The 25,417-nt window shown below is 41.3% G+C and overlaps 1 long non-coding RNA gene across 3 annotated transcripts; it reads left to right on the top strand.

The window, feature by feature from the left end:
* Positions 1-23: 23 nt before the first annotated feature.
* Positions 24-15,381, top strand: LOC103216285 (uncharacterized). Of its 3 annotated transcripts, XR_490505.3 has the most exons (4): positions 24-269; positions 448-713; positions 1,615-2,214; positions 11,645-15,381. It is a non-coding gene; the product is annotated as an uncharacterized lncRNA (long non-coding RNA). The 3 variants fall into 3 exon arrangements; XR_012094021.1 differs by lacking the exon at positions 11,645-15,381 and having other exon boundaries at positions 451-713; positions 1,615-3,068; XR_005244178.2 differs by lacking the exon at positions 11,645-15,381 and having other exon boundaries at positions 1,615-3,068.
* Positions 15,382-25,417: the final 10,036 nt, after the last annotated feature.

Below are 25,417 nucleotides of genomic sequence, written 5' to 3'. Positions count from 1 at the left end.
GGTGGGCGGGTGGGGGGGAGCAGTCATCTTGCATAGGATGTCGGCAATCTCAGAAACCTCTGGGAGTCTGCTTTTCATGTAGCAAACAACCTAGTAAGAAAAACTAGCTTTGGAGCCAGCCCTGGCTGGAAAAAAATGAAGTTAAATGAAACTCTCTCCGCAACGTTGGGCTAAAACCTTTTGCTGTTTCTTGCTGAGCCTACCTGGCTGATGCCATCAGTGAAAGACAAATCAGAACAGATGAAGAATGTGACTTTCAGGGGATAAATGTGAGTAAATACTTTTCTGACATTTATTAACTGTTATGAATGATTGATTTTCCTATCCCCCCGGGTCCCCCACGTAATTCATTCTCTCCTTCCGTGACAAGGAAGGGAAACAGAAGTGCGGACCCTCTCTGTGTATAATCCACCTCCCTCTCTTCTCCTACCCTCCCTTCTTTGGCAGTAGCACCAGAAGCCTGGAAGGAACTCCCCGCCAGCAGGAGGCGGCCAGCTCTAGCTTCCTGGGGCTTTGAAAAAGGCCTGGCTCAGTCCCGAGGCTGTGACATGGTGGAGGAAATGCTGGACTAAGAACCAGACACCTGGCTTTGAGAACCCAGGTCTGCTGTGAACTCACTGAATCTATTCTCCTGTCTGTAAAATGGAGATGATAGTAGAGATATTCTGGAATTAAATGAAAATGACCGGCTATGTTACTCATGTTCTCGATAGGTAAGGATGGGCTGTTGGAAAAGAAAATTCATTTAAAGAAGCAATCAAGAGGCCCTGGCCTTGGGGTGGGGTAGTTTAGTGCAAGAGAGTAGGAAGACTCTTGGGATGGAGGAGGAGGAGGAAAACAGTCCCCTTGGGTTATTTCACTATGGTGAAGGCGGCCATCCTTCAAGCTGGCACCACCAGCCTGGGATATCAGTCCACATTCCTTTCTCCTCTAGCTTCTTAGACTGACAATATTAAAAGGACTGCTTGAGCAAATGCTATTTTGACATAACCTCATTCTGCATCAGAGCTCAAAGCATTGCCATTCTACCCTTTCGCTCATGCAGCTGGCCCCATGCTCACTTCAATCCCTTGTTCAGTTCTCCTTAAGCTCTTTGCAGGGGACAGTGGCATTCATGTGCATTCTCACATTTGATAACTGTCTGTTTACCCCAGAAGACTGCAAGGTCCACGAAGTTAGAGACCCTGCTAGGAACCCAGGGCTTATGTAGCATTGTGCATGTAGCAGGCAACCTGGGTGGCTATGCCAGCAACAGCAGAGTGTACAGTCCATTCATGGTCATGCCCAGCCAAATAACTCACAGTTACACCTTGCAGTTGTAATAAAGAGAGATCTAACCTAGTCAAGGAAGTCAGGGGCCAATTCCCTGAAGAAGCAGTGACTGAGCTGAGTTCAGAGGTAAGGAGGAGTAGCAGAGAGGGTTGGTGAGAACACTCCAGGTAGAGGGAACAGCATACATAAAGTCTGGCTCATGATCTGCAGAGCAATGGAACACCTCTGCAGAATCAGGCAGAGGAGTGATATTATCTGGTTTGTGTTTCAAAAGGACCAGTAGGTTATGATCACTAAGTCAGTTTTTGTGAGGTTGTAAATACTGTGTGCTGTTTTTTACAGAAGGGAAAAAGAAAAACTCTTCATTCAAGAGAAGTCATGATTTTAAAGTATATTCTACGAACGCTTCACTGTCAAGGACTCTGTGGAGGAGGGAATGGAGGACAGTGTTTTTAGAAGCTGTGACCTCTGGGCAAGCCTCACTTTAAACAGTGAAAGTGTCGCTTAAAAGTTGGCTGCAAGTCAGGTTTTTGCCCACTAAACCCTGCTTCAAGTGCCCAGTGGAAACTTGCTCCATAAAATAATTACATGGTGAAAGTTTTATGGAGGATGGTTTTTATTCAAAGTCACCCCCTAAATCAACTGACTTGTAAATGATGTGTTCTGTAACTACAAAATGAAGACCCCGAGAAGCTTCAGGGACCTCAAAGATGCTGGATTCAATACCTGCATATTACAGACAGAGAAACTGAGGTACGGAGAGGACACACAGAGGCCACCACCCTGCATGAGATGAGCCCCATGGCAGAAACTTGGTTACAATGACTAATGTAATCGATCAGGCTAAGTCACTCCCTACATTTCACTTTCAAATGTTTCAAATCATGAAGATTGCTTGACTAGCTGTTGGCTTTGTGGTATGAAGACACAGCCAAAGAAAGGGTGAGCAGTCTTTTTCTTTTGACTTGGTAAAGCTAGGAAGGCAAATGAATGAGGGAAAGAAATCATATCCATATTATTCACTTTGCAGCTGTATTTATCTGGCAGTTCAGTTTGTCAGTTCAAGGGGGAAAAGGACCATTGGGGAGGGGAGGGGAGGAGAAACTCTAAGGACAAATTACAATGGGCATTCTGAAAAGACAGTAACTTTTTATTTTTCTATGGCATTTAAGACCCAGACTTGAATTCTTTATTCAATTAAAAACACCCACTAAGGTCAGGCAAAATTTAACCATGTAATGCAGGATGCTGGTGGCCTTTTTGGGAGCAGAAACCACTTCCTGGCTCCAGAACTGGATCTGAGGAGAGACTCAGGGAGATGAGGGCAGGTTGCTGCATTGAACCTCTCATCTTCAGTCTTGAGAGGACTGAAGAGGGGGCTCCATTGCTGATAAAGCTTCCCATCCTACTGCTCCAGGAAGCCCCAGGGAGCACAGAGATGATGTGGGAAGCAGGAGGTGGAAGTTTAGGGGTTTCCACCATCTTGGAGGCCTTCAGATAAGGTGTAACCACCCACCTGTGGATCACAATAGGGACCCTGGGGAGAGGGGCTTGGAAAGGATTAAAGCAGAGTTGGAAGGAGGCCCAGGGAAGCCAGGAGGCCGAGCTGAGGCAGGCTCAATGCCCAGTCTGAGCTGTAGAGGAGTAGCTGAGCTCTGCACTTTGCCAGCCATATGACCATGGACCGATTTACCCTGCCTAAGTCACAATTTTCTCCTGTGTAAAACGAGGATAATAATAGTATGTATCACATAGAGTTGTTGAGAAAATGAAATATGATAATGTATCTAAAAGTGCTTCTTGTGCAGTCTGATATGTGTGAAAGATTTATTATCATCATCACCATCATTCTCATCATGGTTGCAATAGGACTTGCATTCTGAACATGTGACTCCTGGGACCTGGGAAGCAAAGCTCTCAAATAAAAATGAGGTTAGCTGAAGCGTAGATTCACTCTGGGAAGCAGACACTTCTGAGCAGAATGACACACTGTGGCCTTGTCAAGGCTTCTGCCATGGGAAGGAACTAAGTTGCCTCCTGGAAAAAACAAAATCTCACCAGTTTGGGTGAGAGTAGGAGCACCCACACTTGGCCCAAGGACAAGGTCCAGAAGTGGAGATTTAAGGTGGTTGTGAATACAGAATGAAGACTTTTATCAGCCTACTGCCTGTGAGCATATATAAGTTAAAAGGGAGTAAGAGGAATCTCTTTTGGGATCCCTGTAACAAAATGGGACTTCTCTCTAGTGCGGTGGGCACCATTGCGTGGCATGCAGGTGCTATAAGGAACTATGCACAATCGTGACACCAGGAGCTGCTGAAGAGATAAGATAAATAATGCTGCCATCCAGGCCTGGGGATCAGACTAAAGTCATGGAATTTTTCACCAGGAGCAGCTAAGCCTTAGTGGCCCAGCAGCAGCTCAGCCTTGATGGCCAAGGAGCAGTGACAGCCCTGCAGACATCAAAGGCACTGGGAAAGGATCCCAACAGGGAGGCAGAGCAGAAGAGAAGGAAAATGAGGGACAAGAAATAATATTTGGGAGCAAATGTACAGTGTTCCCTGGGCATCCTCAGAAAGACTGGAAGAGGGTTCTTGTCTGGGGGCTTCTGGTGGTTCTGGAAGAGCTGTTGAAAGCAGAGTGAGACAGGAACAGCGTGTGCCTGGTTATGATCCCAGTTTTCCCCTCAGGCTGGTGTGGCCTAGGAAACACACATTGTGCAAGTAAACAAATCACTATTAGGAGCTTAAAAGATCAAGCTTGGCCTTGCCTCCTTTTACAAACACTCAGACATGCAAGCTGGTGTCATTTTAAGCAGCTTTCTCCATAGAGCAGGGTTTGCAAAGCTGCATGTCAGATATGATAGTGAATCGGGACATCAATATCAATCTAGTGACTACAAGTAGAATTTGAAAAATAAAATCATTTCGAATACAAAATCAGAGCATATTGCACCAGTAAGGTTATCTATTGCCTTGTGAAGGCTTTGTTTCCATTCTTTGTGTATGTATGTAGGCACAGTTGTGATAGAATTGTGCTTACAACCAAAAAAAAAAAAAAGGAAGAAGAAGAAGAGAAAACAAAAAGAAAGGGGGAAAAAAAAAAACTGCATGAGAGGATGCTAAAGATCCTTTCCCAACCCAGGAGTCCAAAATGGCAGGGAAATGATGTTGACTCCAATAAATTTCACTTACTGGTTGAAGTTAGCAATTAGACCTGTTGGAATATTGTTTCTGTTCTTCACTGGCTGTGTGAACTTAGGAAAGTTGCTTAGCTTCTCTGTGCCTCATTTGCAACAATGAAGTAAAAATAACAATGTCTGCATTGTTGATATTAGGATTAGTGATGATGTACATGGAGAGAATGTTGCTAAAAAGGCATTGGACTACTGACAGTTCCCCTGGAAATAAGTGGGGAGGGGGCAGCGGGCCAGATCTTTAAGATTACTTAGCAGTAGTGTGCCATTAGGATTCTTTGGTAGCAAGTGACAGACACTGACTCTACCAACATAAGTGTAATCTTGTTGCCATGGTGATAGAGTGACTCACAGAATCCAAGGAAGGGTTGACCAAGCAGGATTTAGAATGAAGGAACTTGTGAGAGCTTGGGAATCTATATGGCAGGAGCTAATGGATGATGCCCTCTGGCAAATTCAGTCCAACCTGTTCTTATCCTCATGTTCCTCCCCAAAGGATAGAGTATGATGGACTGAGTTTGTGTCAGGCGCCCTGCCCATTGCCCTGGGAAAGTAAGGCACCTTGACTGGCAATCTCACCAAGAGTGCACATGGTGGGAGAGAGGTGGTTCCACAAAAGCAAGTTGGGTACTGCTGTCAGAGCAGAGAGAACAGGCTGGGCAGGTGAAACCCAGGGATGCTCATTTGGGTAGGAGTGCTGGGCTCCGATACCTAATATCATTGGCCCTTGCCCCTAACTCAACCTCATGGTTTTAAAGAGAAATGACCAGAAGACAATTTAGACAAACAGATATGAATACTTTCTCCAAGGACAGCTAAACTTGCGTGTTCTAACTGTGGAATCTGGATTTTCACCTCTTAGAGTCCATGAGAATAAAACTTGGGCCAAGAAAGGGGTTGAGAAGTAATAATAAAAGCTGACTCCTATAAAATGCGTATTATGTGCCAGCTGCCATTCTAAAGCATTTTACGCATATTAACTCACTTAATCCTCATAATAATCCCATAGGCTAGATAGATATTACTGTTATTTCCCCTATATTAGCAGAAAAGGAAACAGAGGGTCAATAGGTTAAGTCGTGTGCCCAGGGTCCTGTAGCTAGTGAAAGGTGGTGCTGGGATGGAAACCAGGTGTCCTGGCTCTGATGTCCACAGCATTAGTCACTGCTGGTCACTGCCTCTCTGATGGGCTGTGTAGAATGAGGGATACTGTGAGCTGCTTCAAAGCTGGTAGTGCCTCACTGGCTGGGCGCTACTATTGTACTACAATTCCCAGGATGCAACTGGGCTGGCTATCATCTTAACCCCTTCTTCACCAAAAGTTCCTCACTGTCTTGGGTAAAATCTTTTTTACTGGCAAAATCTGATCTCCCTCTTGGATAATTATGCAATTGAGGCATAAATGTAGATGTAAGTGGCAGTAGATAGTGGAGAGGGTAAGATTCTAAGTTAAAATACCCGCCGCATTTTTTAGTATTTGAAGGAAGACATTGGAGATTACTATGGGAAAGATTTTTTTAACTTAGAAATGTGTACTATGAAAACGTCGATGGGGATGTTTTAAAGCACCCATTCTCAAACTTGGCTATACTTTAGAATCACCTGGGGAATTAAAAAAATACTTAAAGTTTGGGTCACATTTCTAGAGGTTCTGATTTAATTGTTCTGGGGTGTGACTGTTAAAAGCTCCCTGTGAAATTCTACAGAGTTCCCCATGGGTATAAAACAGGAGGCACAGCTTGTCATGCAGTGGGGGCATATGGGGAAGCATCAGGGCTGGTCAGGGGCCCGAGGGAGCAAAGGGAAAATGCAGACAAGAGCCTTTATTGCGATTTCTGCAGGAATGGTAATGCGAGACAGAGTAAACAGGCTCAGGATTGGCTCCTTTGAATAAGTTCAGTGAGCTCTGGGGCATACGGACTGTCCCTAGTTGTCTGTTACCTGGCCCTGGGGTGATTGGAGCAGGTGGATGGTGGCCGTGAGAGACAGCCCAATAAAGGAAATGGTTGGGGGTATGGACGCTGGCTTGGTTGGTTTGCATTGGAAAGGTGTGCTCTTCCACGTGAGTCATTTACTGTCTCTCGGAATTGGCTAACCCTGGGAGGGGCAGTCCCTCCAAGGTCAGCACAGCTCCAGTTGTCAAAGCATCAGGATACAGAAAATTTTAAAACATGCTTAATATACCCTTCCACTCTTCAGCAGAAAGCAGCTAACTGGGCTTAAAGAGAACTGGCAACAGCTTGAAGCCTGGGGAACCATCCCATTAGGAGTGGTGTTCTGCAGCGAAGGAAGCAGGGGGGCCAGTGAAACCAGGAGGATTTCAGCCCCGGCCCTATTTAGTTGACCAAGATTCCAAACCTGTCACGGAATGACACCCAGGCGAATGGGAAGAAAGGCGGCAAGTTCTGCTTTAAAAAGCCTCCTTGTAGAGACATCTGCACTCCCATGTTTATTGTAGCACTATTCGCAATAATCAAGATATGGAATCAAATTAGATGTCCAACAACAGATGAATGGATAGAGAAAATGTAGCATATATACACTAGGGAACACTATTTAGCCATAAAAAAAAAAAAGTGAAGTCCTGTCATTCATGGCAACACGGATATTGGAACTGGAGGACATTATGTTAACTGAAATAAGCCAAAAACAGAAAGTTAAACACCACATGTTCTCATTCATACATGGTAGCTTTAAAAAGTTGATCTCATAGAAGTAAAAAGTAGAACAGGGGATACTAGAGTCTGGGAAGGGTAGGGGGAGGTGGGGGACATACAGAGTTTTGTTAAAGGATATAAAATTACAGCTAGAAAGGAGGAAGAAGTTCTAGTGTTCTGTACCAGTGTAGAATGACCATAGTTAACAATAATATAGAGTTTCAAGTAGCTGTAGCCAGAAAGAGGATATTGAATGTTCCCAACACAAAGAAATGATAAATATCTGAGATGATGGATATGCTGATTATCCTGATGTATCAAAACATCACTATGTAGCCCATGCATACTTATTATTTGTCAATTAAAAAATAAATTTTAAAGAAAGCCTTCTTGAAGCAGTACCCACAAATTATTTATCTTTCTATGCCCTTGACTAAATGATCATTACCTGGGAGAAACGGTTAAAATGGTCTTGTAAAAGAGAAAAGTTAGTTTAGAGATGTGGGCTGGTACTTTACTCTTGAAAAATAGAGTTTTTCTTAATTTTTGTTACCAAAGTTAAGTATGCTGAATTTATACATTTCTATGCCTATCTTCAAACTCGAGTAGAACCTGAATTACCCATTGATTGGAGTTTATTGCTTATGTCCCCAAGGGAAGTGCCTCCTCTGGCTCATGCTGGTGGGAGAAATTGAACCAGCCCTGCTTTCTCTCCCGGGTTTAATTCCCAGTAAAGGAAAAACAATGTAATTCATGATGATGACAATGACAATGACGACAACAACAATAACCAACCTTTAACACATCCTTATAATGTGCCAGACCCTGTTGTAGGTGCATTAGAATCATTAATCATAGGTACATTACCTCATTTAATCATTGTAACATAGTTTGGTTAATTTGCCCCCATTTTTCATATGAGCAAACTGAGGCATGGAGAGGCTAGGCAGCATGGCCAAGAATAAGAGGCTGCGCTGGCTTAAAAGTGAGGCATTCAGATATTAGCGTCCATGCTCTTAATTGCTCCACAGCACCATCTCCTTGGATCGCAGTGATTTCCTGGAGCAAAGGTAATCTGATCTTACACAGGAGCAGGCAATAACTGCCTGAGTATAGAACTCCTATGAGGCGATTGGTATTGGAACTCTGAGCTAGTCTAGTTACATAACCAGCATAACCCTTGGAAAAGCTGTTGCACAAGGGAAGGCTGCCTCTGGGACTAGAAGAAAGAATATGCCAAGATCTGGTTCTGCAGTAGATGAGCTTGGGCCCAACTCTTCACATTTAGGCTGTGATTTTCAAAGTAAGTTCTTGGGCTGGGTAATCTCTGGAGATCCTGTCCTGTAAGCAGCCCCTGCCAGCACTCCTACTGGGGAGTGATTACCATAAAGACAAGGAAAGTGTTAAGCAGGTTCTTGCAACTCCCAAAGTAAGTAGCAAATAGCTGTTTGGGTGTCCTGAGGAGTTCTGAAAACATTGGGCCTAGTTGCCTCCTGCTTCATCTTGCACCATATGCCTGAAGCTAGTGAATGAATAAACATCACTCATGGCTATTTCTGGATGCTCAAGAAACTTTGAAAAAAAGAAAGGAATGATTATTTCGTGAGGAGAGTATATAGAAGACCCAGGGGAAGACAGGGTAGGGAGGAGAGTGAGGATTCTCTTTGTTTTGATCCTAGAATTCCCATTAGGTGGACTGGAAATGCTAGACTTCCCATTGTTGAACTGGAAACGCTAACATCCTGAAACTCTTAGGACCTCTGCAGGAAGAATTGTCCTGCCTCAAATGCTCTTAGCACCCCCACTGAGAAGGAGTAAAAGAGTTTCTCACAGTGGAAACACTGCGAACCTCTTTGTGCATTTTTCTGAACATCAATCAATAATCCATTAACTCGGGGAAGCTGAATGCTCTTCATACAGGAATCCAAAATAAATTACAGATATTCTCTAGGAAGAACTGTAGAAAGGTTCTGCGAGCTTGAACAAGGCATTTCATTTCCTTGGGCCTCAGTTTATTTATCTTTATAGCACTAATATTCTATAACTTCCTAATTTCTCTCCCCAGAAAGGAGAAATAACTTGTAAACACAGAGGCTTAGAAAGAGTTTGTTTTTCCCATTCGGGGCATGCTAGGTACATGTACTGCAGTTAACCAAAATGCACATGGTAAAGTTTAAGCCAAAAGAATGCAGAATCAGGCCGGGTGCGGTGGCTCACGCCTGTAATCCCAGCACTTTGGGAGGCCGAGGCAGGTCGATCAAGGTCAGAATATTGAGACCATCCTGGCTAACACAGTGAAACCCTGTCTCTACTAAAAAGACAAAAAAAATTAGCCGGGCGTGGTCGCTGGCGCCTGTAGTCCCAGCTACTCGGGAGGCTGAGGCAGGAGAATGGCGTGAACCCGGGAGGCGGAGCTTGCAGTGAGCTGAGATCATGCCACTGCACTCCAGCCTGGGCAACAGAGCGAGACTCCGTATCAAAAAAAAAAAAAGAAAAGAAAAAGAAAAAGAAAAAAGAATGCAGAATCAAATTATCCCAGAATATTTTTAATGAGGTATGATTTTAACAATTTAGCGTTTTTTTCTGGAAATATATTTGAATTGTATCAGACCTAAGCACCAAAAATTTAGGCAAGGTCATGGAAGGCCACCCTTTCTAGACTTGAATAGAAATCTACTCAAGAAAAGAAGTTTGTTAGGGGATTAAAAAAAGAATATTCTAAGTCATGGGCAAGGTGAAAATAATCTAGCCAGAAAATATATCTGGGGGTGGTACTAAGGAAAAGCAGTGGCTCTAAGAGGTATTGCCCTAGAGTGGGGCGTGGTTATTGTAATATAAAGTTGAAAATATGATTACTTTTCTATCTTCCTCTGCTTCTTTATGCCTGAATCACTCCCAAGACAGTTCTTGGAGGTTTTCTTTTGTTTCGTTTTTCAACATTTTTATTTTTGAGACAGAGTCTCACTGTGTCCCCCAGGCTGGAGTGCGTGGCGCGCTCTCAACTCACTGCAACCTGCGCCTCCTGGGTTCAAGCGATTCTCCTGCCTCAGCTCCTGAGTAGCTGGGACTACAGGCCCCCGCCATCATGCCTGGCTAATATACATATATATAGTGTTTTTAGTAGAGACAGGGTTTCGCTATGTTGGCCAGGCTGGTCTGCAGTTAATTTTTTTTTTTTAAAAAAAAGATCCTTCTTCATTCTTTCGAGGAAGCTATTAACTACTTTTGTTTTGTTTTAGTTTATTGGTTTAAGATTCTGAAGTTAAGAGGAAAATCATGCAACTAATCTGTTCATGCTTTGGAAACTTGAACTTCATGATGTTGGATTTCAGCCTTTTTGCTTTTGCCTTATCCCTTTAGAAGGGATCTGTTTTGTTTTGTTTGGCTTTACACTCTCGTTCTGGAAGAACTCAGAGCTTTCCATTGCTGCTCGTGACTTATGGCCTGTGTTACACCCATTGGTTTCTGTAGGAATGATGACCCAAGAAGCGAAGAATTTGACCGCAGAAAATAGCAAAGCAATGACGAAACTGGTTATGACCACAGGATTAGTGCCCTGAGGGTCCAGGGCAGAAATGGGTGTTAATAGCAGGGAAGCACCAGGCTTCTGCACCAGCCTACTGCTGGCTAACATTCAACACTGCCCCTATTGCTCCCAGCAGTGCAACAAAGAAGGCAAAGGAACCCAGGCTTGCTGGGCCCCCTGCAGGCCAGGTGCTTCCCATACATTGTCTCTATTGATCATTTCACCTGCCCTGTGAGCAAGGCATTATCCCCACTGAAGCTTACAGAGGTTAGACTTGTCCAAGACTATATATTTTGGCTTCAAACTGACTTCTGTCTGTTTCCAAAAATATTTTTCATGTGACTTCTTATTTTTTGATGTATATGAACTTATGGACAGTTCTTGAATTTTTTTCTATGTGAAGCACATATTGTGTGACGTATTTGCATGGGACCAGGCACGGTGGCTCACGCTTGTAATCCAGCACTTTGAGAGGCTGAGGCGAGTGGATTACCTGAGGTCAGGAGTTCGAGACCAGTCTGGCCAACATGACAAAACCCCATCTCTACGGAAAATATAAAAATTAGCGAAGTGTGGCAGCAGGTGCCTATAATCCCAGCTACTCAGGAGGCCGAGGCAGGAGAATCATTTGAACCTGGGAGGCGGAGGCTGCACTGAGTTGAGAGTGCACTACTGCACTGAAGCCTGGGAAACAGAGAGAGACTCTGTCAAAAAAAAAAAAAAAAGTCTGCATGGTATTGTTTGCTTATATGATGTTTAGAGCAAGGAAATGACTGAGGCTGACCACACTCTGGCTCTGGAGGCTTTCTGGGGATACCTGGAGGATTCTTCGGGTCATACCAATCCACTAGGATGCAGCTTAATGTGAAGATGACAACTCAAGTCTTGGCTTTGCTATTTAGCAGCTGAATAACCTTGGGCAAGTTTTCCTACTCTCTCAGCCTCAGTTTCCTCATATATGGCATGGAAATAATACTAGTGCTTCTCTTACAGGATCACTGTGAAAAGAACATGAGATGCCCTTTGCAGGCACATGGATGGAGCTGGAAGTTATCTTCAGCAAACTAACACAGGAACAGAAAACCAAACACCGCATGTTCTCACTCATAAGTGGGAGCTGAACGATGAGAACATGGACACGGCGGGGAACAACGCATACTGGGGCCAGTGGGGGGCAGACGGGGAGAGGGAGAGCATCAGGATAAAAAGCTAATGCATGCTGGGCTTAATACCTAGGTCATGGATTGATAGGTGCAGCAAACCACCATGGCACACATTTACCTAAGCAACAAACCTGCACCTCCCACACATGCACCCCAAAACTTAAATAAAATAAAATTTAAAAAGGACACGAGATAATGTAAGAAAGTAGTTAGCACATAGAAAGCTATCACTATTCCAGTATGTCTCCTACTACCCACGGTGCCCCTTATATAAGAGCGCCCTCCTGAGGCTGTCAGAATAACTGGGGGGGAGACAGGGACTGAGAGGGGACACCAGGCCTGAAGAGTGGGGAGAACAGACTGGAATGGATTCCTGACCGAAAGTACACCCGCTCAACCCCAGGCCTGTGTAATAGGCACTTCCACTTTAGTGTAAGGGTAGATCCCAGAACCCTGAAGAAACACAGCCCAGAGCTGGCATCCTTCTGGCCATTTGCTAGAGTGGAGCCAGATTTCAGAGGGCTCTCTCAAATGACAGTGTCAGCACTAGGAGCTGATGGTTAAAGCTTTGCAAGAAAACAGCATCCAGTCTCTTCTTTTGCTACTCTCATGGGCCAACATGAAAGTGAGTAATGATGGACACAGGCTTTGCTTAAGTGGTGAGTCTACTGTCCAACCTTTGACTATAATTATGTTGCTCAGATTAGAACTAAGTAAACACTGGATTTGTTTTGTTTTTTTTACTACGAGCAAGTGAATCTTATTTCTGACTCAGCATAGTTGTCCAAGTTTGTTTATTCAACAAATGTTTAAGCGTGTTCTCTATGTGTGGCGCATCTGGCACTGGGCATTCAGTAGAAAGCTAGAGGCCAGGTGTGGTGGCTTATGCCTGTAATCCCAGCACTTTGGGAGGCCGAGGCAGGTGGATCACCTGAAGTCAGGAGTTCGAGACCAGCCTGGCCAATATGGTGAAACCCTGTCTCTACTAAAAATACAAAAATTAGCTGGGCATGGTGTCACATGCTTGCAATCCCAGCTACTTGGGAGGCTGAGGCAGGAGAATCACTTGAACCTGGGAGCCGCAGGTTGTAGTGAGCTGAGATCGTGCCATTGCACTCCAGCCTGGGCAACAAGAGTGGGACTGTCTCAAAACAAAACAAAAAGAAACAAAAAAGAAAGCTACACTCACAGAGTTCCTGCCTTCTACTGGAGGAGACGAGCAATTAAACAAGAGAAAACAAGTGCAGTAAGGGCGATGTGCAGGCTGGCAGAGAAGCAATAGTCGCACAGAATCCTGACTACGGTGTAGGGACGGTTTGAACTAAACCCAAAGGGCCCCGACTCTGCCTTGATCCCTCCAGAAAGCCTCCTAGGGCCCCAACTTCCCTGTGCATGTCAGGTGACCACAGCGGTGGGCAGCGTCCCACCTCAGCCTCTTCTCCCAGTGAGATCTGGGAAACCTCCTCCTTCCTTTGCCTCTGAATCCTCACAAACATGACCAAGGGTTTTGAGGCATAGTTTTTAGGAAAAAAAACAGGGAACAAGGAGAATAATAATAAACAAGAAAAAAAGTACAAGAAGTAAAAGGTATCATGCCTTACTGGGCCTTGCTTAGGTGGTGAACATTGTACTAAGAATCTTTCTATGTATATTACACTGTGTCATTCATTTCTCTGCGGTTGGTACTGTTGATATGACCATTTTTCCAGATAAGGCAACTGAGGGTAAAGAGCAGAAAGAAATAGGTCATAAACCTAACCAAAGGCAGAGCTATGATTTGAACCCAAGAAAATGTGAAAGTAAATTGATCATTTCTTAAGGGCAATTTTATTTTATTTTATTTATTTTTTGCAGGGGCAGTAGAGGGAGACATTGCTGTTCCCAGAAAGGGGCCTTTAGGGAGAATAAAGAAAGGAATCATTGATAGGAGTGCTAAATCCTCCAGTACGTGGTAGTGCTGGCCACAGAAGGAGCTCAGTAACTACTGAATAAGGCAGTGAGGGAGGGCATGAGGAAGGGAGTGAGGGAATGAGTGAGGCCCCTCCCAGCTTACCAGGACATGTACGGCTTTTCTCTCATGAATCCCAGTCACAGGCCAGCTGCCTGCATCCTCTTTTCTTCCATCTTGCAGCTGCCAGGCATTCGGGGTAGCTTTGTAGTTGGTTTCCACCACTCTTCTCAGTCCCTGAAATCCTCATTCTTACAACACTGCTGTACCTGGGACTTGGTCTCCATGGGTTCTCCAGATGTTACTGCCCTGGAAGGCAATCCCACAGGACCATTTTATTTTAAGGGTCAGAGGGCTATAGTAGTTTAAGACCCCTGGTGGATGCCTGAAACCATGGATAGTACTAAATCCTATATATATTATACTAAATTTTGATTTTTTGTTTGTTTGTTTTTGAGACAGGGTCTTGCTCTGTTGCCCAGGCTGGAGTGCAGTAGCTATTCACAGCCATGATGGTAGCTGACTGCCCCCTCAATCTCCTAGGCTCAAGGGATCCTCCCGCCTCAGCCTCCTGAGTAGCTGGGACCACAGCAGCATACTATCGTTTTGATCTGATACCTGAAATGGCTACTAAGTGACTAATGGATTGGTAGCGTAGACATCGTGGATACACTGGATAAAAGGATGATCCACATCTGAGGGTGAAGTGGGAGGGCGCAAGATTTCATCACACTACTCAGAATGATGCTCAATTTAAAACTTACAAATTATTTATTTTTGGAACTTTCCATTTAATATTTTTGGACCTCAGTTCACCAAAGGTAACTGAAACTTCAAAAAGTGAAACTGCAGGTAAGAGAGAACCACTGTATGACAAACAGTAAATATAAGGAAGTTGTAGAGGTTATGTAACCATCCCAACCACTCCATGAATGACCTACTTTTAGCTCTGACTGTCTATCATATGGTCTCCCCAAAGTCAGAGGTGGTGGTGATCTTTAGCAGGTTATTTAATCTCCCTAACCATATCTGTAAAATGGACCCCATCTGCTCAGGTTGGAGTGAGCATTCAAGATCGTTCTGTACTTGAAAGCTCTTAGTATGAGGAAAATGCTAAATAAATATTGTCCAGGACTGAATTTTGTCCCCCTAAAATTCATATTGAAGCCCTAACCTCCAATGTGACTATATTTGGCGATAGCGCCTTTAGAAGGTAATTAAGGTCAAATGAAGTCAAAAAGGGTGGAGCCCTAATGCAATAGGATTTCTGTCCTTAGGAAAAAGGGGGCCGGGCGAGGTGGCTCACACCTGTAATCCTAGCACTTTGGGATGCCAAGGCAAGCAGATGGCTTGAGATCATGAGTTTGAGGCCAGCTGGGCAACATGGTGAAACCCCATCTTTATAAAAAATACAAAAATTAACCTGGCATGGTGATGCACACCTGTAGTCCAGCTACTTGGGAGGCTGAGGTGGGTGGATGGTTTGAGCCTTGGGGGCGGAGATTGCAGTGAGCCGAGATGTGCCTCTGCACTGCAGCCTTGGCAATAGAGCCAGACCTTGTCTTAAAAAAAAAAAGGAAGAAAGAAAAGAAAAGAAAAGAAAAGAAAAGAAAAGAAAAATGGAAGAGACACCAGAGGTGCACATGCACAGAGGGGAAAGGCCATATGGGGACACAGAGAGAGAGTGACTGTCTGCAAGAGACCTCAAGAAAAACCAACCCTGCCAACACTTTGATCCTGGACTTCCAGTCTCTGGAACACTGAGAAAATAGATTTCTGTTGTTTATGCCACCCAGTCTGTGGTATTTTGTTATGGCGACCTCAGCAGACTAATACACATATTCCATCTACTTCCTTTGCTTTCCTTGTTGTTTGAACACATTTGCCAAGTGAAGTGTCAGAGCTCCTGTATCAGAAAGTGATCAATGTGTGGGTTGGTAAGAAGAATTTACTGAAAACAGTATAGATTTGAAAAAGGAAAGTTTTAGAAAGAAAGAACGCTGCAAAAGGGTGCAGCAGGGGGCCTCAGTGAGAGAGGGCTGAGCACACTGTTGTGGATTTTCCTTAGGAGCATTTATGGACCTTACAGCGGGAGCTTAAGGGTAATTTTGGCCATATTAGCTAGGTAGGTCATGATACATGATTACATCTGCGGACATTTTGGTGCCTTAATGTCAGCAAGGGTTGCACAATGAATTTTGACATGCATGCATCCTGGAGATGTACAGAAATTCTAGTTACTTATGACGTTTTTGAAAGAGATCTAGATGCTGACTTTAGATACTAGGGAAGTTTAATTACTTCTAAATTCCTCAGATAAGGAGTTTTGATGGTCACCAGGTGATTTTCCTCTCCTCATTTGCTCCCTGACAAATATCTTGGTAAAATCTTTGACCCTTTATATTTCCCCATGTTCATGTCTACCTGCTGCCTATTGGGGTCTCAAGAAAGGGAAAATGGCCCAGTGAAGAGGGGTGATGAATCTGTCTGGCTACTTCCTGCTGAAAGGGGGCTTTAAGGGGTAAGTTGCGTCTTTCCCTTTTTTGCTCTGTGTCATAGAAGGAATGAAGGGTCATGAAAAACGCATTCACGGGGGATGGGGACTGGCTTCTATCAAAAGGCCCTATATAGATGGAAGTTGCTGTTGCAGGCCAGTGTTGAGATTGCATAGTCATCTGTAGGTGGAATCGTTGTATTCTGGAAGATACAAACTTATTGAGACCTTTTAAAAGGCAGGGAGCAAATATTAAAAGAAAAATGACAATGAATAAAGGTTCAAGGAATGGGAGAAGCCCAGTCCTGGTTACTTTGGGAAAGTGTGTGCAACCATTTGATTTGTTTGAAAATTTACTGGACATCAGTTTCCACTTCTCCAGACAACAGATTTTGTTGATGACAGCACAGACTCCTCCTTGTTCAGGTGGAGGTAATCAAGAACCCGTCTATTATCAAAAACCGTCTCTGCCAGTGAGTCTAAAGACTTTTCTAGTGCTTATAGACTTGTGCCAGTTTTTTCTAAGGCTATTTAAAAGGAGGTGGTAAGTTATTGTAGTGTGATTTCATGGTAAGTAAAACCTCCCCAAAGAGTGACAGTTGCGATAGTTTCCACAACTCCGGCCCCAGTAAGGCCCTTTTTCTTCTGGAATGGAATTCTGAATTGGAAGTTATACTCAAGACAGTGATTTGAGTGGGAGCTATTGTTCCGAGAGCACAATCACCAGAATGAAGAGAATTATCAAGGTGGAATAGGGCCAAAGCTTGAAAAGGGTTTAAATAATTATTGGCAGAGCCATAAAGCCATGAGTCCACGAGGGGCAGGTATTACAGTGTGATGAGCTTATGAATGCATAAAACATATGTAGATACAAATCTATTTTATCATATGTTCAGAACATACACAAATCTATTATATAAAATTAAAATTTATCAAATCTTACACAAACACTTATGGACCATACATGGTGCCATTTGCAGTCAATAGAAATGCAGCCAAGCATGGTGGCACATGCTTGTGGTCCTAGCTGCTTGGGAGGCTGAGACAGGAGGATTGCTTGAACCCAGGAATTGAAGGCTACAGTGAGTCATGATCGCACCACTGCACTCCACCCTGGGTGACAGAATGAGACCCTGTTTCAAAACAAACAAACAAACAAACAATACCCAAAAACATAAAGATGTGGTATTAAGTCATAATTGCATAAAATTAACTGTAGTTATACTATGCTACTGTAATAGTCTTGTAGCCACCTCCTGTTGCTATTGCAGTGAGCTCAAATGTTGGGCATATTCACTTAAAACACCGTGTAACACTATCATCTCCATGTGAGCCGTTCGCCTCTCTAGTAAATTGCATATCACAGTAAAAATGATTTCCTGAGGTTCGTGTGCATTTTTTCATCATGTTTAGTACAATGCTATCAACCTTGAATAACACCACGGGACCCGTACAAAGTTCCGCTAGTGATGCTGGAAGTACTCCCAGGAAGCAGAGAAAAAGTCATGATGTTATTTTTTAAAAAAGGTGAACTGCTCATTGTGTAACAGATTGAGATCTGCCGCTGTGCTTGCCCACCATTTCAAGATAAATGAATTCAGTGTAAAGACCGTTGTAAAAGAAGAAAAGAAAATTCATGAAGCTATCGCTGCAGCAACACCAGCAGGCACGACAACCTTGCAATTTTTGCAAAAATTTTTTGTATTGATGCATAATAGATGCACGTAGTTCTAGGGTGTATGTGACAATTTAGTACATTCATGTATTTTGTAAAGATCACATCGGTGTACTTGGGATATCCAACACATTAAATATTTGTCTTTTTTTGTTATACTAGAATTGTTTGAATTCATCTAACTATTTTTGAATGTTCAAGATGTCATTCTAAACTATGGCTCCCTACTAATATATCTAACCCTATTTCTTCTATCAAACCATATATTTGTACCCAATTTTCTGCTTTTCTTCATCCCCCTAAGTCTTTCCCTTCCCAGCCTCTAGTATCCACCAATCTACTTCCTATCTTCATGAGATCCACTTTTTTTAGTTCCCACATTTGAGTGAGAACATGTGATATTTGTCTTCCTATGACTGACTTATTTCACTTAACATAATGTCCTCCAGTTCTATCCATGTTGCTGCAAATGACAGGATTTCGTTCTTTTTTATGGCTGAATAATATTCCAGTGCAGTGTATGTACCACATTTTCTTTATCTATTCATTCACTGATGGGCACTTAGGTTGATTCCATATTCTGGCTATTGTAAACAGTGCTACAATAAACATGGGAGTACAGGTATTTCTTATATATATTAATTTCCTTTCTTTTGGATATCTACCCAGCAGTGGAATTGCTGGATCATGTGGAAGTTCTATTTTTAGTGTTCTGAAGAACTTCCATACTGTTTGCCATAGTAGCTATACTAATTCACATTCCCACCAAACAGTGTATAAGAGTTCCCTTTTCGGCCGTGCGCGGTGGCTCAAGCCTGTAATCCCAGCACTTTGGGAGGCCGAGACGGGAGGATCACGAGGTCAGGAGATCGAGACCATCCTGGCGAACACAGTGAAACCCCGTCTCTACTAAAAAATACAAAAAACTAGCCGGGTGAGGTGGCGGGCGCCTGTAGTCCCAGCTACTCGGGAGGCTGAGGCAGGAGAATGGTGTAAACCCGGGAGGCGGAGCTTGCAGTGAGCTGAGATCCGGCCACTGCACTCCAGCCTGGGCGACAGAGCCAGACTCCATCTCAAAAAAAAAAAAAAAAAAAAAAAAGGGGTTCCCTTTTCTCCACATCCTTGCCAGCATCTGTTATTGCCTGTCTTTTTTGATAAAAGCTGTTTTAACTGAGGTGAGATGATATCTTAGTCTGGTTTTGATTTGCATTTCTCTGATGATTAATGATGTTGAGCATTTTGCATATACTTGTTTGCCATTTGTATGTCTTCTTTTGAAAAATATTTACTCAGATCTTTTGCCATTTTAATATCTGATTACTTGTGGGTTTGCCTTTTGTTTTTGCTTGTTTGTTTGTTTGTATGGTATTGAGTTGGTTTGAGCTCCTTATGTCTTCTGGTTGTTAATTCCTTGTCAGATGGGTAGTTTGCAAATACTTTCCCTCATTCTGCGGGTTGTGTCTTCATTTTGTTGATTGTTTCCTTTGCTGTGCAGAAACCTTTTAGCTTGATGTAATCCCATTTGTCTATTTTTCCTTTGCTTGCCTGTGCTTTTGAGGTCTTACACAAAACAATCTTTGCCCAGACCAATGTCCTGGAGTAGTTTCCCAATGTTTACTTCTAGTAGTTTCATAATTTCTTAGATGTAAATCTTTAATCCATTTCAAAATAATTTTTGTGTATGGGGAGAATAGGGGTCTACTTTCTTTCTTCCACATATGGATATCTAGTTTTCCCTGCACCAGTTATTGAAGAGAATGTCCTTTCTCCATTACATGTTCTTGGCATCTTCGTTGAAGATGTGTTGGCTGTAAACACATGGATTTGTATCTTGGTTTTTTATTGTGTTCCATTGCTCTGTGTGTTTGCTTTTATGCCAGTACCATGCTGATTTGGTTGTAGTAAATTTTGAAGTCAGATAGTGTGATGCCCCCATCTTTGTAGTAAATTTTGAAGTCAAATACTGTGATGCCCCCAGTTTTGTTCTTTTTGCTCAGGATTACTCTGACTATTTGAGGTGGTTTGGGGTTCCATATAAATTTTAGGATTTTTAAAATATTTCTGTGAAGAATGTCATTGGTATCTTAATAGGGATTGCATTGAATCTGTAAATTGCTTTGGGCAGCATTATCATTTGGACAATATTAATTCTTCCAATTCATGAGCATAAAATACCTTTCCATTCTTTTTGTATTCTTTTCCATTTCTTTCAACAGTATTTTATAGTTTTTCTTGTATAGGTCTTTCACTTCTTTGGTTAAATTGAATCCTAGGTATTTTATATTCTTAGTAGCTATTTTAAATGGCATTGCTTTCTTGTTTTTTTTTTTTTTTTCAGATTGTTTGCTGTTGGTCTATATAAATGCTACTAATTTTTATATGTTGATTTTTCTATCACACAACTTTACCTAATTCATTTATCAGTTCTAACAGTCCCTTTGTGGATTCTTTAGATTTTTCTAAGAATAAGATTATACCATCTGTAAACAAGGGTAATTTGGCTTCTTTCTTTCCAATTTGGATGCTCTTTATTTCTTTCACTTACCTAACTGCTCTGACCAGGACTTCCAGTATTATATCATCTTGTTCCAGATCTTAGAGTAAAGGCCTTCAATTTTTCCTTGTTCAGTATGATGTTAGCTGTGGGTTTGTCATATATGGTCTTTATTATCTTGAGGTATGTTTTTTCTATAGCTAATTGATGAGAATTTTTTTATCATCAAGGGATGGTGAATTTTAGTGAATGCCTTTTTTGGCACCTATTTAAATAATCATTTGGTTTTAGTTTTTGCTTCTGTTAATGTGATGTATCCCGTTTATGGATCTGCATATGTTGAACCATCCTTGCATCCCTGGGATGAATCCCACTTGAACATAATGAATGATCTTTTTAATGTGTTGTTAAATTCAATTTGCTACTATTTTGTTGAGAATTTTTGCACCTATGTTCATCAGTGATACTGGCCTGTAATTTTCTTTTGTTGTTGTTGTTGTATCCTTGTCTGGTTTTAGTATGAGGGTAATGGTGGCTTTGTAGAATACGTTTAGAAGTATTCCCTCATCTTCAATTTTTTTGGAAGAGTTTGAGTAAAACTGGTATTAGTTCTTTTCTAAATGTTTGGCAGAATTCAGCAGTAAAACCCTCAGGTCCTGGGCTTTTCTTTTAAGGGAGACATTACAGCTTCAGTCTTGTTACACATTATTGGTTTACTGAGTTTTCTATTATTTTCATGGTTCAATCTTGGTAGGTTTTATGTGTTCAGGATTTTAGCCATTTCTTCTAGGTTTTCCAATTTCTTGGTGTATAGTTGTTCATAATATTACATAATGATTCATTGTATTTCTGTGGTCCTAGTGGTTATGTCTCTTTTTTTTTGTTTCTAATGTTATTTAATCAGTCTTCCCTCTCTCTCTCTTTTTTTTTTTAGTCTAGCCAAAGATTTATCGATTTTGTTTGTCTTTTCAAAAAAAACCAAACATTTTGTTTCATTGATCTTCTGTACTGTTTTTAGTCTCAATGCCGTTTATTTCTGCTCTGATATTTATTCTTTCTTTCCTACTACTAATCTTGGGTTTGGTTTGTTCTTGCTTTTCTAGTTCCTTGAGCTGCATCATTAAGTTATTTACTGAAAATCTACTTTTTAAAATATAAATGTTTGTTGTTATAAGCTTTCCCTTTAGTACTGCTTTTTCCATATCCCATAGATTTTGGCATGTTGTATTTCCATCTTCATTTGTTTCAAGAAGTGTTTAAATTTACTTCTTAATTTCTTCATTGATCCATTGTTCATAATTTAATTCAGAAACTATACAAACACATGGAAATTAAACAACATGCTCCTGAATGAATTTCCTCTTGTTGTTGATTTCTGATTTTATACCATTGTGGTCAGAAAAGATACTTCTACTTTTTTGCATTTGTTCAGACTTGTTTTATGGCCTAAGATATGGTCTATTCTCAAAAATGTTCTGTGTGCTAATGAAAAGAATGTGTGTTCCACAGCAGGTAGGTAACTTATTCTATGAATGTCAGTTAGACCTATTAGGTCTTGTGTGTAGTTTAACTCTGCTATTTCTTTGTTGGTTTTCTGTCTGGATGATCCATCCATTACTGAGAGTGAAGTATTAAAGTCCCTTGCTACTATTGTATTGTATTGTATTGCAGTCTGTCTCTCCCTTGAGATCTATTAATGTTTGCTTTATATACTTGGGAGCTCCAGCATTGGGTTGCAAATATATTTATAATTGTTATATCCTCTTGCTGGATTGACCCCTTTATAATTATATAGTGACCTTCTTTGTATCTTTTTACAGTCTTTGATTTGTAGTCTATTTTATCTAAGTATACCTACTCCTGGTCTTCTTTTGGTTTCCAGTTGCATGGACCATCTTTTTTTACCCCTTCCCATTCAGTCTATATTTGTCTTTATAGGTGAAGTGGGTTTCTTGTAGACAGCACATATTTAGGTGTTTTTGTTTTTTTTTTTAATCTACTCTGCTGTTCTATGCCTTTTAATTGGAGAATTGAGTCCATTTACATTCAGTGTTATTATTGATAAGCAAGGACTTACTATTGTCATTTCGTTGCTTATTTTCTGATTGTTTTGTAACTATTTGCTTCTGTTCTTACTGTCTTCCTTTGTGGTTAAGAGATTTTCTCTGGTAGTATGTTTTAATTTGTTGCTTTTTATTTTTAGTGAATCTATTATAGGTTTTTGCATTGTGGTTACCATGAGGCTTACAAGAAATATAGATATAAAAAGTTATTTTAAAGAGAGCATAACTTATCTTGGATCATAAAGAATAGAAACAAAAAAACGAAAAAAACTATGCTTTAACTCCATCCCCTCCACATTAGACTTTTAGTTATCTCATTTACACATTTTTATATTACCTATCTCTTAACAGGTTGCAGTAGTTTTTTTATATAGATTTGTTTTTTGGGCTTCATACTATAGTTATAAGTAGATTGCACACCACAATTACAATATTAGAGTATTCTGGGTTTGTCCATGTGTTTAATTTTACCAGTGGGTTTTGTACTTTCAAATGTTGTTGTTTTGCATGTTAACTTTTTTTTCAGATTGAAAAACTCCTTTTAGCATTTTTTAAAAGACAAGTCTGGTGGTAGTGAATTTTCCCAGCTTTCATTTGTCCAGACAAGTCTTTATCCCTCCTTCATTTGTTTTTCATTTTGTTAGTTTTTTATTGTGGTATAATATTCATAATATAAAATTCGAATTTTAACAATTATTAACTATTCACTTCAGTGGCATCAAATGCTTGAACAATATTGCAAAACCATTATTATTTATTTTTAGAACTTTTTCATCATCCCAAACAAAAACTCTTTTTCTTCCTCTCTTGTTCATATTTGAAGAATAACTTTGCTGGATACAGTACTCTTGGATAGCAGGTTTTTTTCTTTTAGCACTTTGAAAATGTTGTTTCACTCCCTCTTGGCCTGTATGGTTTTCACTGAGAAGTCTGTTGCCAGACAAATTGGAGTTCCTTTATATGTTATTTGCTTTTCTTTTGCTGCTTTTAGAATTTTCTCTTGTCCTTGATTTTTGAGAGTTTGATTATTATGTGCCTTGGGTAGTTTTATTTGGGTCAAACCTGTTTGGTATTCCCTGAGCTTCCTGTATCTTAATATTAATATCGTTCTCAAGTTTGGAAAGTTTCTGTTATTATTTCTTTGAACAAGCTTTCTAACCCTTGCTATTGTTCAACTCCCTCTTGATCATCAATAATTCTTGAATTTGGCCTTTTGAGGTAGTTTCCTATATCTTGTAGGCAATCATTGTTTTTCATTCCTTTTTCTCCTTAGTGTATTTTTAAATAGCCTGTCTTCTAGTTCACCAATTCTTTCCACCACTTGATCTATTCTGCTGTTGAAAGCCTCTAATGAATTTTTCAGTATAGCAAATGTACTTCTCAGTTCCAAGATTTGTTTTTAAAAAATTATTTCAATATCTTTGTTAAAATCCTCTGATAAATTTCTGAATTGCCTTTCTGTGTTATCTTGGAGATCACTGAGTTTCCTTAAAACTGCTATTTTGAATTCTTCATCAGATAGCTCACATATCACCATCTCATTAGGGTCTGTTACTGGTTTCTTTGCTTTGTCTGTTTTGGAGAGTTTATGTTTCTGTTTGCTGTTGTTTCTTGTGGATGTACATCTGTGTCTTTGCATTGGAAGATCAGTTATCTATTTCTCCTCTGTCTGACTTGTTTTAGTTTTTATTGGATATGTTTGCTTGAAGCTTCTTTACTGCTAGGTCACAGCGTCCTTTTTGGCTGTAGGTTGTGCCTTAAGCCTAGGTTCACTTTGGCTCCAGTAAACGATTATAGCACTGTCCTTTCCAAATAGGGGAGGTCCCAAAGGGGATGTACTGGTAATGTGGGAAGGCTGCCTAGAGGTTTGTGCCCAGGGCACCTGTAGGATGAATCTCCTATAATGTGGCAGTGCAGAAAAGCTGCTCTGCTTTGGTGTCTCCTTTGGCTGAGTGAAAGAGCATAGTTTCCAGGGCTGTAAATGGCAGTCTTACCTCCCCTCTTTGTCTCTGCCTGTTGTAGGGAATATTTCTCCCTTCAGGTGCTCATGATGCTACCCACGGGTTAAGAAAGGGAGAGGTCTCCTGCCAGGGAAACCAAAACATTGGAGAAACTCGTTGTCCACCTCAATTTCACTTTTTTGGGGGGGAATCTTTCTGTTTGGTGCTGGGAAGAATGGGAGGAGGGGCATTGCAGATGTGGAAGTCTGACTATATTGCCATCTGCTTAGAGTTTATTTATGTTTATTTTTTTAACTTTGCTGTGGCCCAAGAAACTCTCTCATGTTAATATTTGAGCTCTGGGATATTTCTGGTTATGATCTCAGAGCTGTATATTTGTTTTTGGTTTTCTGTTGGGAAGAGTGAAGCAAGCTTGTTTCTACATTACCATTTTGGAATCAAAAGTTGAAATACCCTTTAATCTTGTATTGAAAATACAGCTTTTATGTGGATGCAGGACTGCTATAAGAAAGGCATACCCATAGACTCTAATATGATTAGTGAAAAAACAAAGTCCTTATATAACAAAGCATAAGGAAGGTGAAGGATCTAAAACTGGAGCATTTAATATCAACAAAGGATGGTTTGACAATTTTAGAAAGAGCTTTGGCTTTAAAACGGTCAATGTAAGAGAATAAGCAGCTCCTATCAACCAAGAGGCAGCAGATAAATTCCTGGACACTATTAGGAAAATCACTGAGGGCTAAGTGCAGTGGCTCACACCTGTAATTCCAGCACTTTGGGAGGCCAAGACAGGCAGATCACTTGAGGCCAGGAATTTGAGACCAGCCTGCCCAACATGGTGAAACCCCACCTGTACCAAAAATACACACACACACACACACACACACACACAAATTAGCCAGGAATGGTGGTGTGTACCTGTAATCCCAGCTACTCGGGAAGCTGAGGCAGAAGAATCACTCGAA

The sequence above is a fragment of the Chlorocebus sabaeus genome, chromosome 9 (genome assembly GCF_047675955.1).
Source record: "Chlorocebus sabaeus isolate Y175 chromosome 9, mChlSab1.0.hap1, whole genome shotgun sequence".
Taxonomy (NCBI): domain Eukaryota; kingdom Metazoa; phylum Chordata; class Mammalia; order Primates; family Cercopithecidae; genus Chlorocebus; species Chlorocebus sabaeus.
Note: the sequence above shows the minus strand (reverse complement) of the source record. Positions and strands in the feature narration are given on the sequence as shown.